The sequence below is a fragment of the Phasianus colchicus genome, chromosome 1 (genome assembly GCF_987193195.1).
Source record: "Phasianus colchicus chromosome 1, bPhaCol1.hap1.1, whole genome shotgun sequence".
Taxonomy (NCBI): Eukaryota; Metazoa; Chordata; class Aves; order Galliformes; family Phasianidae; genus Phasianus; species Phasianus colchicus.
Genome location: NC_143436.1, coordinates 168218982 through 168234683, shown reverse-complemented (window position 1 = coordinate 168234683; position 15702 = coordinate 168218982). Strand labels below are relative to the sequence as shown.

Here is a 15702-nt window from a genome sequence, read left to right as displayed (position 1 = left end):
AGGTCCTTCTCCTCAGAGGTCCTCTCCAGTGGGTCATTCCTTAACCTGTACTGATGTATGCAGTTATTCCTCTGCAGGAATAACACTGATGAGGAATCTTCCTCTACACTTGCTCTTGGTAAATGTCATCAGATTGCTCCCTGCCCAACTCCCCAGCCTATCCAGTCTTCTTAAATGGTAGCACAGTCTTCCGGTGTGTATATTCTGGATAGTTACATGGCTGAATGAAATTCCTCTCCAGAGTTTCATACATGGTGGCACTGAAAGAAAGAAGAGAAAGATGATGGTTTGCAAGACAGCCAAGGACAGAAACCAGAGCTCTAGTTCATGTTCCATTTTTAGCAGACTTGGACAGAAGCTCACACCAAGTGCCAACCTGCAGTTTTTCTAGGATGCAGCTAACAGATGAAGGACTGGGAAACTCCTGTTGCCTTCTATGGGCGCAGTGGGTTCCAACCTTGTCCCCTTGTTCCCTGCTGCCTGCCTTCAGTCTCTGGGAACCCCAGGTTGCTGGCAGCACAGCTGGTGTGTGTCATTGCATTTGCCTTCATTACAGACTGTTAGCACTGTGTGCTGTGACATGTACCTGGTATTTATTACTTTGTTCCCAAGTTGCATGTTACTGTCTCAGACGGATGTGAGCCAGTTTCCAAATCCCACCCTTCCTTCTTTCCCTTGCACTAGCTCAGAATCGAGCTGTATTTAGTGAGTATAACAGCACTGACCCGTAAAGCCCATAGCAGCCAGCTGCAGTCCTCAGCCCTTGCTTTCCTGTTTCCCTTACTCATTTTTCAGCTGAAGCAGATCTGCCCTTTCTAGTGCTCAGTATGGGAACCATGCTTCTTTGGCCCTAGCACAAACACTTTCTGCCCCCTGCCAAAAGTCATGCGAGAAGTTCACGTGCCAGCTGCACCAGATTAGGGAAAGAATGACTTGTCCCATAAACATGTGCTGTGAGTAACAGCTACTCCAAAATTCAGTTCTCAAGTCTATAACACGTTTTGATCAAACAAGTAATTAATTCAGTTCACCGTTTCAAGTTTGTTATGAGCAGTAATTTCAGAAAGGCACTGTTCAGCAATATAAATCCTAGCACGTCCTTATTTTTGGTATAAATCTTAGTGCAGCATCTTCTGATCAGGAAAATAGGTCTTTAGCTCTCTGATCAGGTGTCCTCCGTATCACAGCTGTCTGTGGAATTTCTTTTACAACTTACTATAGGGAACCTGCTTTAGAAGGGGAGTTGGACCTGATATTCCCTGATAGAGGTCCCTTCCAACCCATACGACTCTGTGATTCTGTGAATTTAAGGTAGGTAGCAAAGAGCTATCTACAAGTGAATAGCTCTTAGTACACCTCCATAAGTCCTTAAGGAATAGCAGTGTGGGGAGTCGAGCATTCCTGTGCTATCCCAGTCCAATGTGGTCTTACTGTAGGAATGGGAAGGACGAGGAAATTTTTGCACTGTGTCCAATGCTAAACCTTGCAAATCTTTGTCAAACAACAAAACTTTTGTAGTTGGTATGGATTTTAAATGCATTTGCTCCATTAAAATAAAGGGTCTTGTTCTAAGTTTTGAAAGCTTTTTAATTTCCCCCCATGTGTACTATTCCCACATTATAAAAAGGCATCGTCTGTTGCTTGTAAAATGTACTGCAAGCTGTAAGACTTGCATAACAAATGGCACATTAAGATAATCAACCTCTTCAGACCAGTAGGTCATGGCACTGAAACTGCCTGTTCGTGACAGCAAAAGTTCCTCAGCTTCAGAAATCCTTGAAAGCAGACACATCTCAAATCCAGAGAGAAATGATCTCCCCTTCCCCACTGCTCCCCTGCAGTGGGAACGGCCTTTGTCTATCACTGATTTTCCCCTAGAGTGAAATCACATCCACCATTCAATACAAAATTAATAAAGGTATATAGAGCATGTTGAGCAAACACTGACATATCCCCAATGGTGAATTTACATCCCCCCATTCTGTTTAAAATTAATAAAGGAAGACAGAGCACACAAAACCAACACCAGAGAGTATGAAAACCCCGCATGGAGAGCCCATCATGGCCTAGTGCTGGGAAGCAACAATACATGTTAGGCAAAGCACGCCTTGACAATCTCGTTTGCCTTTTTCAGCTGGGTTCAGAGGGCTCGAGAGAACGTGCCCTGTGGATTTGTCACCTGGGAAGGGGCATCTCATGTGTTATTCATTGTGTGCACAGTGTTCCAATGAACTCTCCTCCCCTTTTTCCTGCAGGTGATGCATGGAATAAAACACCGCTGTAATGTGGGGCTGGCTCAGCCGTGTCCCGCCTCCCAGGTACCTTCTGCCTTTGGGTCTCCCAGAGGCATGCTCTGCTGTCATTTGCCTGTGTTTATGAGAGTATAAAATTTTTCTGTGATCTGAACAGCCAGCAAAAGGCTTCATCAGCCATGCTAATAGAGCAGAGCCTGCCAGAACAAGAGAATGCAGACACTCCTAATGTCCGCAGCTCGTCCCCTTCAGCAAATTGCCCTATTTTTGTACAGGAAATAGATGAGAATTTCTGAATGAAAATGAGAATATCTACCTGGGTGATTACCCTGCCCTCGGCAGGTAGGATCTTCTTTGTGAGCATAGAACTGAACACTGGGAGGATGGGCTCTGCAGTCATCCAGCAGGAAACGAGGCACAATCCTTTATACCCAAAGCATTCCATAACTGCTTCCTGCCTGGCCCTTCTTACAGCTGCACCCTTCAGAGCCCCATCAGCAAGCGCCAGCCATTGATCTGGCTGCAGGCACTGTCCAAACTCATCGGGAGCAGCTGGGAGCTGTCAGTTTCCCAAACGGTTATGGCCACACATTTCTGAAGAGATAAGAGTTGTCTTGTATTGCATGCTGGCTTCAGGTTAAGCTTTTCTTTATCGCTCTGATGTTCTGCAGACACTGCTGGTTACCCCCAGGTTCGCAGCGCCAGCTTCTCCCACCACTTAATGCTTATTTTATGAGCCCAGAAATGATGCTGCACGGAGTGGAGCTGTGCCAAGAAGAGTTGTTCCTGCTTGTCTTCATCCTTGTCTTGTTTTTTTTTTTTTTTTTTTTTTCTATACTTGCTGCAGTTGAAAGGGGTGAGCACAGGAGCTGAGGGAAGAAAAATGTGGCCCAAAGTGCTGCAAAACTGATGGCTGCTGTGCAAATTTACAACTGCCTGTGAGAATCTATCAGCACTGTATCACAGGCTCTTCTTAGAATCATAGAAGCATAGAATGGCTTAGGTTGGAAGGCACCTTAAAGATCACCTAGTTCCAACCCCCCTGCTAGGGTAGGGTTGCCACCCAAGAGATCACGTTGCCCAGGGCCTCATCCAACCAACTATGAACTCCTCCAGGGATGGAGCATCTACAGCCTCTCAGAGGGCAGCCTATACCAGTGTCTAACTGCCCACTGAGTGAAGAATTCTTTGTAACATTTAACCTAAATCTCCCCCCTTTTTTTAAGTTTAGAGCCATTCCCCTTTGTCCTGTCACTATCAGGTGTAAAATTCAGTCTCTCCTGTTTATAAGCTCCCTTACAGTACTTGAAGTCTCCCTGGAGCCTTCTCCAGGCTGAAGAAGCCCAGCTCCCTCAACCTTTCTTCACAGGAGATGTGCTTCAACCCTCTCATCATCTTCATGACTCTCCTGCGGACCCACTCGAACAGCTCCACATCCTTCCTGTGCTGGGACCTGGATGCAGTACTCCAGATGGGGCCTCACAATGGCAGAGTAGAGGGGACAATCCCCTCCCTCTCCCTTCTGGGCACCCCTATTTTGATGCACTACAGTTGGCCTTCTGAGCTGCAAGTGCACAATGTTGGCTTGTGTCCATCTTGTCATCCATCAGGATCCCCAAATCCCCCTCCACAGGTCTGCTCTATTCTTCTAACAATCTGTACTCGTATGTGGGATTGCCCTGACCTCAGTGCAACATCTCCCACTTGGCCTTGTTGAACCTCATTAGGTCCATGTGGGCCCACTTCTCAAGACTTTCCAGGTCCCTCTGGATGGTGTCCCTTCCCTCTGTTGTGTCCACTCAGCTTGATCTCATCTTACACCAACTCTTATAATTGCTGCTGAAAGAAACAACGCTCTCTGTTGGTCCAGAAAATATTTGAAAATGGCACTGAATGTCCTGGCAGTGGGATCTCTTTAGGGACTAGCTTCCAAAAGCTCTGGAGATACTTCAGATGTAGTCCACCCGCTGTGGGAGGTAGGGTCTCCAAATCTGTTGCTGTACATCATATCATGCCCTGTGGGCAGACCCAGCTCTGTGGGCCCTGGTGCATGGCCAAGCTGCTAAACCATGAACTTCAGAAGCATATTTTGTAAGTGATGCCTCGCAGCTACCTTAAATGTGAGCTGTTTGCTTGGATGAGGTGCCTGTGCATTAGGTAGGATGAAGCTGTGCAACAAAACATCTTCCTTCCAAGAAAATCCCTTCCTGTAGGCTAGTCTTTAGTCATCTCCGTAACCTTTGTCATCCTTCCCTCCCTGGGGAGTCTTCTGTGTGACCTCTGCTATTCTACCAAGGCGTGTCATAAATTATTATTCTTTTAAATGGCACTTAGTCTGTCGTAGTGGCTGCTAGCCTTGAAGATTTGCAGTCTACCCTGTAATTTTGAGAGGAAAAAAAATGCCTAAGTGACAGAAGAAATATTGTACTTCACGATAAAACTACTTTTGTGTTTGGTTTTCTGCTCAAGTCATTCATATCCCTGTCACTTACCTCATTCAGGTCAAGGGCTTGAGGCAGAGCATGGGCATAATATTTTTGGTCAGACCAGTGCATCTGAATATTACAAACATCTGTAATTTTGAAATTGAAATGAGTGTGGTGTTAAATCCTCAGGCAAATAATATAAAAGCATAATAGATTATTGAAGTTTGCATTTATTTTGGAATTCAAAACAAAGCACTTTTAGCTCGTTATTCTTGACATTAATGAAGCTGCTAACACAGAAGGAGCTGCTCCTTATGGTTGCAGATTGGATCCAGATCCTGCAAACTTTATAGGAAATTCTGTGGGCCTAGGAATTGAAATAATAAAGCAAAAATTAATCAGACACACATTAAGTGTGAAGTGTGGAACCAAACATCTGCAGCGCTCAGTGGATGTCTGGGCAACATACTTGTAGTGCTGCTTTGCCAGCTTACATCTGGAGTGGTTCATCAGAACAGAACAGATGCTAGTGTGAAATAGGTCATCATAGCAGCAGGGCCCTAGAACAGAGATATTTCGTTGTTTGGTTTTTTTCTAGCAGTAACAGCTATTTCCTTTTATTCACACCAATTATGAAAATGTTAGCCAATGCAGTATGAATGCATGTATTGTGACAAGCCAATGCTCTTAAAGGGCATCAAGGTAAAAGCCAACCTAACAAAGCTTCGACGAAGCACTCCTTTCACTGGGTAGACCAAGTATCCCTTAACAGACATGGTGACTGCTTTTTGTTGTTGAGATGATGGTTTGTTTTTCCTGCTTCATTTTTGCATTTTAGTAGAGATGTTACTGAATGCCTTCTTGGTGGCAAATGCCCGGAAGCAGAGATGCTAATTCACAGGAGTTTCATCAGTCATTTCAAAGGAGAGGTCACACAGATAAGAAAAATGAACAGTACGCAGTATGTGAAGCAGTGACATTCAATGAGTCCTTGTCACTAGCAGCCATTAGCATGCAAGCCTGCTGCTATGTTTCAGTGCTTTATGTGCTTTTCTTGACCAGGCAGGGAGCCTTCGGAGCACTGTAGCAGTTAATGCCATACAAGTGATTGTTTCTTTCTTGAATGCCTTATATTTTTAGTACCATTTAGATGCTTCTCAGTCCCCCTGTGCATCTAAAATTTTAAAGAGAATCAAAGAATGCATAATTTATATCTGTCCCAGAGGTAATGGAGTGACTCAATGATATCTGTGAAGGGGATGATTTTAAATTTCATGTCTTATGCAAGAGGTGGTTTTTATATGAAAACTACAAAAATTGGCCTCGGGGATACCCAGATAATTATCCTCATAACAACGGGTGTGGATTCCAGGGGGATTATAGCTGAAAGCTGTGTTGTATTGGATTTACCCTTGTGTATCATAGTTGTCATAATCAAAAACATAGCAACTCATAGATCTTGGGGAATCTGACTTGTATTTTGCCTTTGAATAGCAAATGCAGGAGGTGTGAAACGACAGGTTTGCCTCGACTCCGTTGAAGAATTCATGCAAGATGTAAGACATTTGTTTACTGCTGAAATTCTATCCCTGGGTTAAAAGAAAAAACAATTGTTTACTGATGTTGTGCAGAATCCATCAGCACATGCTTTATCGCACAGCGCAGCTCCACTAGACTATTTCTGGTTTCGTTTACCAAAAGCCTAGAAGTGCCATGGCTAGAAATAAATGTCTGCTTCTTTGATATGCTATATGTTTGAAAATGCACTTTAAGGTCTGTATTACAGACAGTTCAAAGGGAATATAAATTGGTGTAGTATTCTCTTTTTTTTTTTTTCTTTTCAATCCAGTCCCATACATTCATTGCCTTTTTATCAGCACTGTTTTCAATAACATGTCTTTTAAAAGAACTTAGCATTTTGTATTTTATTTAACTTGGGCTTTGTTATATTTAAATAAATGTTAAGATCTTGCTGCTTCCGTAGTTTAAAATGTTTAACATCCTCTAAACCAATTCTACACTGGCTTTTAGCATTGTGTATCCAAGGAGACAGCTGATCTTATTTTCTTCTCCTTTCGAAACTCTCTAGGTTTAACGGTTCTTTCCACTTCTTGCAGGATTGGCCATGAGAATTTGTAACATTCCTTTGGAAATACAGTGATGGGGCCGCTGAGAAGTTACCCTCTTTTGTACAGGTCTGTAACCTCTGCTGCATTCTGACTATTTCAGCATGTGGATTCCTGTGCTGTTTTGTTATCTTTTTTTTTTTTTTTTTTTCATCTTGAATGCATGCAAGTCAAATGAAAATCTAATTTTAATCTGGAGCAAGTGTTGCAGAGAATGATTTTGGTTTCTTTGCAAAGTGTTTAGGACATAACTCTATTCTGTTACCGTTATATAAATGCAGAGTAACCCATTCATCTTTCCTTTGAAGCGAACTATTACAGCTTATAGTGTTGAACTGCAGAAAGGAATTGGGCCTGTAAGTCATTTTCACATCACCACTGTGTCTTTCAGTGTGTGCTGGAGCTGCTATACCCTGCAAAGCCCTGCGGTCGATGCCTCCCACCAAGGTTGCCGGTGTGTGAGCGGCTGTCCCTCAGCTATTGCTGGGGATGTTTCTGGAGGCACAGTCAGCTAAGATCAGCAGAATAGCTGGGGCTTTCGGGTCAGGAGGAGCTCAGGTTCATGGAAAGTTTAAGAAAATATATTAAAAAAAGAGTTGATCCTTAAGAAACTGTAGGAAGGGCATAATAATAATGGCTTGATTCCTGTAGTGTCAGCATGGCAGGGAGTGTTGAGGAGCGTGTAGCTAATGCTGGGTTCTTGTCAGCCAGAACAATAGTGCTTCGATGCACAGTGGCCTACAATCACAATGATTTAGAGGGTAGAATACACTCCTCTGCATTTCAATATGTTTTTTTCCTTGCAGGTATGTTATAGAGAAAAATCTGATTTTTTACTGCTTTTGAAGGTAGTGCAGAACAGCGTCTTTACAGACATTTTGTCAGAGAAATCAGTGAGAATCAACTTCTACATCTACATAGTCATACCCTGTGATCAGAGCACAATGAAGGCTTGTGAGAGCTGTGTCTGGCCCTAAGTAATGGTTTTCAAAAATGTTCATGTTTGAATTTGCTCTGTTTTGTTCACTTATTTGCCTGACAGCGCTGTGGGTATAATTGCTTTTCTTGTTGCCTCTGTGCAGTCACTTAGCATTCCATTAGTCTGTATGAGTTCTGTAGGGAAAGTAAGGAATAAAACCCAAAGCAGGTGGTTTTATGGTAACAGAGGTATCCAAAACTACCTTCAGTTTATTCTCGGGCATTATTATGAGTTGGTAGCGTCTTTTAATGTGACCCCAGCATCAAAATGCCTTGGAGACTGTTTGAACGTAGATGTACACCTTGACTACAGCTTCTGTAATGAGCAATAGCCTTAGATCGTGCTAGTTGAGATGCTGCAGATACAGATCTGATCGGGATGCCTCAGGCCTGTGTTGAGTGAAAACTCTGTGCTCAAAAATAAGTAGCTTTTCAGAGTAATTGCACAACTGTTGAATGATCTGTGTCCTTCTAAAGCTTTACGAATGCACTGTTCTTTTCTTTAATGATGTTGTCCCTCTGGGCAAAATTTCTGTTTTTCTTTGGGGGCAGAAAGAAAAAAAAGTGCAAACACTGAAATGTGCTCGGGATAAAGGGAGAAAACTTGTTGCACGTGTTGGCATTTGGATCGTAAATCCTTTATGAACAGCAGAGGCAGCTTTATAAAATCTTCCTTTCCAGGCTTGTCTGTGAGAGCTGTTTGAATCACAGCTCACCAAAGGCTTCCAAGAGCTGCAGCTGAGTTTGCTGAAGTAAAGCATGGTTGGCCCTAATGAATTTGCTACAAATGCAGCCAACAGCTGCTCTGCAATAAAGTTTAGGCAAGTTGTTTATCTAAAACACCTTTTAGAAGCTTTCTCTTTCACAAGTCTGATTCCTGAAAAATAATGGCTTTGAGATATACATACAAATTAGCATTGCATCGTTTAACACAAATACGATATTAATTTGATGTATGTGCAATTAGATATATATTACCATGTGGCATGAAATAGTTGGAATACTACTGTGCTATAGCTTTATTATAATACAAAGGAAAACAAATTAACAGGGAAGACATTTCTTCTGAGAAAGAAAAACCATGTGTAATTTTTCACTGGCAAGTACTGCTCCGAGGCACCATCAAAAGGTGTTACATTTAACCTTTGCAAGAAATAGATATTTATATCAGTAAGAATGCTATCACAGATGCATTTTTTATATTGCATAGTTAAAGAGCAATTATACAGCAGTTGTCTGGATGAAGGCTGAACTCACCTGCCCTCTGCCTGGGGTCTGAGCGAAGCTGCCTCTGCAGCTGTGTATGTACCTATTGTTATACTTCTCCGTAGCATCTGGTATTGACATTGAAGCAAAACAGGATACTAGTCTAGCCAAATAATTTCTTTAATCCAGGTCAGCTTTTTCCATTTATCCCATGACTTCCACTGCAAATTCTGTGTATTTTTTTTTTTTTTCTTAAAACTATCTTCCTGTATGGTTCTTGTTTTCTTAAATTTTCTTTTATTTCCTGCTTATGATCCCTTGTACATTCTCTAGAGAAACTTCCTTTTCCCTTCTGCCTTTGTTGCTTATCCTTACTTTACTGGAATTTCATTCATTTATTGCTGGTGTTTCTTAAATTTTCCTGTTGGGGTCCCTAAATGATGAACCTCTTCCAGTGACTCTCAGGTCTGCTCAAATATTTGCCCTTAACGCTCTTAGGAGGAAAAAGGTGTATTGGTTGTACAGTAAGCAGAAGAAACCAAAGGCAGTGAGAATAGTTCAGAGCCTTGTTAGGCAATGGGCTGTGGTGTGGGATGGAAAAAATCCTCATCTTCTGGGATCAGCTCCTCTGCTCTCCTCGTGTTGTGGCCTGCTGGCCCTGTGGTCAGCCAGGGCTGGCTCTTGGTGGGGTGTGTGTGCAGGGAGTGCCTCTCCATTGCATTGCTGCTTCTTGAGGGTATTTTAACAATTATGAGAACACTAAGCTGCCAAAAGTCATGGTGGGGGGTAGGGAGAAAGGAGGGGAAGAGCTTAAGGAGAGCACTTCTCCATGTGAGCATGTAAACATGGCAACCATACATTTGATCTCCAACCAATGCTGCATGCATAGCTGGAGAGCCCTGCTGCTACTGGCTGTGTTAGGTATTCCTGCCTGCCTCTGAGCCACACTGCTGGAGGGACCAAGTGTCTTTGGGTCCTGTGAGGGCTCAGCTCTCCCTCCTCATGCTGGAGGTGATGGACTGGATGCTCAAAGTGGTGGCTGCATGGAGGTTAGTGGAGAGAAAAGTGATAGGTCAAGGCAAAGAACAGCAATCCGAAGGTGCAAACAGGCATCTGTTTTCTGTGTGCACCTTATGTGCAAATTACCTGGGAGAAAGGAAGGGGATGCTGCTACCTGTAAATGTGCCATATGTGCGTTTGATGTATACATCTGAATTATTGAACAGATGGAAAACAAGTATTCTGTTAGCTGGAGAAAATCTATAAGCTAGATGCTCAGGGAAAATGTGGCAGAATGAAATGGGAGGATGGGGAAAGTAAATCTCACTGATCCGTCATGGAGGGACAGTTGCATTTCATTAGAAGAGAAAACAAGATTGTGAGATTGTAAAAGTTAATGCGTCCAAATCATGGGATGTATGTACAAACTGACTAAAATGCATATATGCACTTTTTAAAATTTGAATGATGGTTCAGAGTGACCATGCAACTCTTCTCTTTTATTGCCCATATCAAGACAAGGGGCACATGATGGTTAGAAAAAATAAAATGACAATTTGCTGACCTGAATGAGAGTTGTGACCCTAGCAGGACTTCTGCAGGACAATGGGATAAGTATGGATGCATGGAAAACAAACAACCAAGAGAATAAAGAGATCTTCCCATGATTTTAAGTTGTTTCCAAGCAGTTCATGAGAATGGCAGCAAGTGCTTCTCCTGTCTGAGGAACAGCCCAGTGGCATCCTGAAACACCACTCTTGTTTAATCACAGCTACTTCCCAGGAGAACAGGGAGGCTGAGAGGCTCCTGCAAACTGCCCTAAGTGTCTATAGACTCGGATCAGGAGAAAGGCTCTTTACTTGTCTCACCCCATTGCCCATCATCTTATGTTTCAAAGTGGCAATTAGTTAATGATCTTTGCCTATCTTAACTCGTGTGGTATGCCATAAAATAAAGGGTGATCTTTCATGCCAGCAGTTGAGAGTGCCCTGGGGACACTGAAAATCATCTGGCTCATTTGCTTGTGTTGCAATCAAGATGTCTAAATAATCTGTGAGAGATGTTTACCTTATACATGCTTAAAACAAACACCACCACCACCAAAACAAACAAAAATGAACAACAAAAAGAACAAAACCCCTGAACATCTTCCAGCAAGGAATATTTCAGTTACTCTTTGTATAGTCTCCTCCAGAACTACACAACTCTTAGGGGATATTCCTAAAATCCAGGTTATGCTTCCTTTGCTCCATATTAAGCCATTTGGTGTCTTATTTCTTGTGAAGAAAGGGGAAGGCTGAACATAACTTTCTTTATAGCTGTCTGTTGAGTATTGAAAGAAAGAATGCCTCCATACTGGAGCTGATATGTTTATTTATTTGTTTGTTTTTCAGAATAAGCAATTGTAAAACCTGCAGATAGCCATTTTAAAACTTCTGAAGGGTTTCTTTCTTCTTCCTGTGTATCTGCTTCCCTCTGTGTACTGTGACTTCTGAATTCAGGTGCTAGTGCTAAGAACCTGGAAATCCTCGGTATGACTGTCAAATGCATAAAAATTATGTGAAATAAGCCCAAAGTTTAGGAGATTGATAACTAATGGTGGAAGTGTACCCTAAATGAAAGTGGCTCTCATCCTTATCTTACCTCAGCGTAGGTGGAATCCCTGCTGATGTTTTCTCTCTCTTCTATCCTTTAAATTCTTCACAAGTATGATAGTAGGTAATGAATGACATTGTTTGAGAGACAATAAGGGTGGAACTGATAGCTCTCAACATATGGATAACTACACATCTTGCACCTTTTCATTGCCTGCATTCTGGCTGCACAGAGATATGTGAACAATGGATGAGGTGAAATGGTGGCTGTAGCACATTTCAGAAACAATGATTGTTCATTCTGGTCCCTTTAAAGGAAAGACAGCAAAGAACTGCTAAGTTTTCTATCACTAGTGTCCTCAGAAGAATCAATCATGCGTCATGAATAATAATAATAGAAGGGGGAGGACAGCTGCTCAGCCAAACATCATCAATATTGACACCTTCCAGGAGGAGCAATCAGTAATCCCCTTGACCAAAGCAGGTGTCACAGCAAGATAAAAGTCATAAGCTCCAGCTCCAGCGGGAACCTGTTGCCATAAACAGAAAGATATGAATTGATTTCCCTTCTGAAAAGATGTTTAAACATCTTCTCCAGTTGAGAGAAGGAGAAATCCACTGTCACTGCTACTGCCCAACTCTCCAGAAACAACTTTGAAACTTACAGTTTGTTACATTAGAAAGGAAGGAAGGAAGGAAAAGGAAGGAAGGAAGGAAGGAAGGAAGGAAGGAAGGAAGGAAGGAAGGAAGGAAGGAAGGAAGGAAGGAAGGAAGGAAGGAAGGAAGGAAGGAAGGAAGGAAGGAAGGAGGGAGGGGGAGGGGAGGGGAAGAGGAAGGGAAAGAAGGAGGAAGGGAGGGAAGGAAAGGAAGGAGAGAGGGAGGGAAGAAAGAAAAAGAAAATAAAAGGAGTATTTAGGTGACAGAGTGCCAGCCAAAATGAACAGGAAGAAAAAATCCTTTTTCCACCACAGGTTTATGTATTTTCCCTTTTACTTTTTAGCCAAAAATACATGGAAAGGGAACAGACAGTAAACTGTTCAAACAGTAAACATTAAGGATTTTTTTTTTTTTAATTTGTTTTCAAAAGAGAAAATGGTGGTGAGTTTGGTTCCAGAATTAATATATTTGCAGTGCTATTGCCTTCAGAGGCTACCTCTGATGATTATTCGCATCTTTGCTGCCAGCTTCAGAAAAACTCTGACACCAGCTTAGTTCAGGAGCAACCTTTGTTTATCTTTAGAACTCAAAACCCGGCAAAGTTCAATCAATATTATAAATAACAGTAAGGCAAAGCCCTGAATTTGATAAGAAAGTTTCAGCTTTCTTTTTCAGTTTAAAGTGTAGTATATAACTCTTTGGTACTGAGAGTTCTAAGACATGGCTCCAGATGTGCTTGGATTTCTTGGATCAGCTATTGCGTTAGAAAAAGAAAAATACAGAGACACTGATTATTAGCTGCCTCAAGTAAAAAACAAGAAACAAAACTGAAAGGAATCCATGTCAACGTTAATATGGGTTGGTTGACTTTGTAGAAGAAATGATCCAATAGTAAATCCAATTAATTGCTAGGGAAATAATGTAGTCCTGCTTAATGTTATTGATACCACACTTCAAAAACAAAAAGACCATTGAATATTGTATTCAAGAGGTGTTACATGAATGAGAGGAAAGCATGACCAGGCAGTTTGCTAAAATGGAACTAAAAGACAGAAAAATATCTTGGGTCTTACCACTCTCAAATTTTGAACTTTCAGAATATTATTAAAAATTAACAAAGAAAATAATAATGTATATTATTACCCCAAATAGCCTAAAACTCAAAACAAGTATTCTCCAAGTAATTAGCCACAGTGTTTTGCCTCAAATTGTAGAAAATCAGCAAGTAGCTTGAAGACCTTCCAGCTATGTCAGCTATACTGACATTATTCCCAGCAGAGCTGACTCTTTTCTCAGATCCTCCACTGATAGACCCCATTCACCTCCAAGTTGATGGGATAAAGGGGAATGGTTTTAAACTAAGACAGGAGAGGTTTAGGTTAGATATTAGGAGGAAGTTTTTCACTCAGAGGGTGGTGACGCACTGGAACAGGTTGCCCAAGGAGGTTGTGGATGCCCCATCCCTGGAGGCATTCAAGGCCAGGCTGGATGTGGCTCTGGGCAGCCTGGTCTGGTGGTTGGTGACTCTGCACATAGCAGGGGGGTTGAAACTAGATGATCATTGTGGTCCTTTTCAACCCAGGCCATTCTATGATTCTATGATTCTATGAAGCTGGACAATTCATTTCAAGGCCTAATTTTCCCTGCCATTCAAAAATTGTTTTTTAAATTTCTTAACCTGCAAGTTATTTCTGTCCCATCTTCAGGGAACAAGGATGGTTTATTCCTATTATTCCCTTCTTCCTTGCACCCACTCTTAGTATTTTCAAAGTCTTTTGTCATGCCTACCTGAACAACATTTTCCACCTTCCATTTTTTCTTATGTTTTATAGAGTTACTCAGTGTCAAATGGCTCCTTCCTTAAACGTGGCTTCCAATACTACACATAAGGTTGTTGGTGAAGTCTTTATAAAGTGAAGTAACAAAGCAGAATTCCCTTGTGTGTGTTGAAGATAACACTCTCCTCTGTATTTCTAATCCGACATTCATAAATGCATAAAAGTATTTTCATGTATTTTATGTTAAGCTTGAGATCCACTGGGTAACTTCAGATTCTACTTAGCAAGACTAAACCTGTTTGGTTATTTTGGTTATTCCTGTCTAGTGTTTACTGCATTGACTGTTTTCTGCCCTCCCCTCTCAAAGGCAGTAGCCAGCAGCTCTAGGATTTTCTCACCCAGTCATCAACATATTCAAGGGTGAAATTCATAAGGCCTAGACTATTTGAAAAGTTTTAATTTATCTCAGTAATCTCTAATCAACTTTTCCTTACTATAATCTGAATCTCTCATCCTTTGTCTCCAGTGTTTATTGTATTGGCTTTCTGATTGCAGCTGGTCTTTCCAATAGCTTTTCCTTCAGTTGATTAGCAAACCAACTTTTTTGTCTTAATAGTGGTATTCTAACAATCACTAATAGTGCTTTTCTTAGGAAGGTTTTCTATTTCTACTTCTTCCCCTTTCCAGAAATACATTGCAATTTACACAGACCAGAGGAAGGACTCTGAAAGACAGCATACAATTTTCATAACATGGGATTCCACAGAGGCGCTGGATGTATGAGAGCAATTGAAGACAGTTATAGCAGCACTTGACAGATAACACACAGATGTCACTATTCGTACAGCTCAGTGGAAATCTGACTTGATCTAATTAATAACAAGGAATTACCACCAAAGAGAATAAAGAAAGAAGATTCAGAGGGACTAGAGATCTTGAAAGGAAAGTTTATATGTTAAATCCAGGAGAGGGATGAATCTGGAACATGGCAACTTGTTCTTAAAATTGACAAATCGTGTGGACTTAATTTCTTCAAAACAGTTTTCTTTTAACGTTTGAAGGCCACCAATTCAATTATTTAGTTCACTGCATTTTTTTGTTGTTGTTTCTTTCACTCAATAGGAAACATCCAAAGTGTCTTTACATTTCATTCTCCCCTCATCATGCATTTTTTCCTCTTTTTGTGTGATAAAAAAAAAACATGGAGAAGAGGTGAGAGATGATTGGACTAGATGATCTTAGTGGTCTTTCCAACCTTTATGACTTTGTGATTCTGTGATTACACAGTACCTGGTTAAATATATAGTGTGTTCAGCACTGAAATGTAGAATCAAATATTCCCTTTTTTTTTCCTTTTGTGAGCAATTCAATAGTCTCTTGGAAATCCTGTCTGCAGCTCTGCAGACCAGTTGCTGTCAGGTTCTCCTGTCAGACACACCTGAATGAAATCAATCAAATGCACTATCTGAGCCCAATGAACTCGAATGCACAGAGAGAACCAGTGGTCCATGGAGCATCTGAGCCTGTGATTTTTCTATAATCCCTCCAGGAGAACACCCCTTCAGTGCTGGAGACCTTTGCCAACAGTGTTTGTAATGGTCAGTCCTGCTATACTTCCTCCATTAATGCATCTTTAGTTTGACCACCTACTTGTTTGTGTTGTTTTGTTTTTTTTTTTTCTTTTT

General features: G+C 41.5%; 1 protein-coding gene across 9 annotated transcripts in view; it reads left to right on the top strand.

Annotated features, from left to right (window-relative positions):
• The window catches only part of ENOX1 (ecto-NOX disulfide-thiol exchanger 1), a 363111-nt gene that overhangs the window by 102444 nt on the left and 244965 nt on the right, over positions 1-15702 (top strand). For 7 of the 9 annotated variants that reach the window (XM_090131472.1, XM_031615825.2, XM_031615822.2 and 4 more), the window contains one exon: positions 6796-6873. The gene's annotated coding sequence lies outside the window, so the exon portion shown is untranslated. Of the gene's footprint in view, positions 1-2255; positions 2319-6795; positions 6874-15702 lie in introns of all 9 variants that reach the window. The other 2 variants (XM_090131437.1, XM_090131428.1) reach the window with 1 other exon arrangement.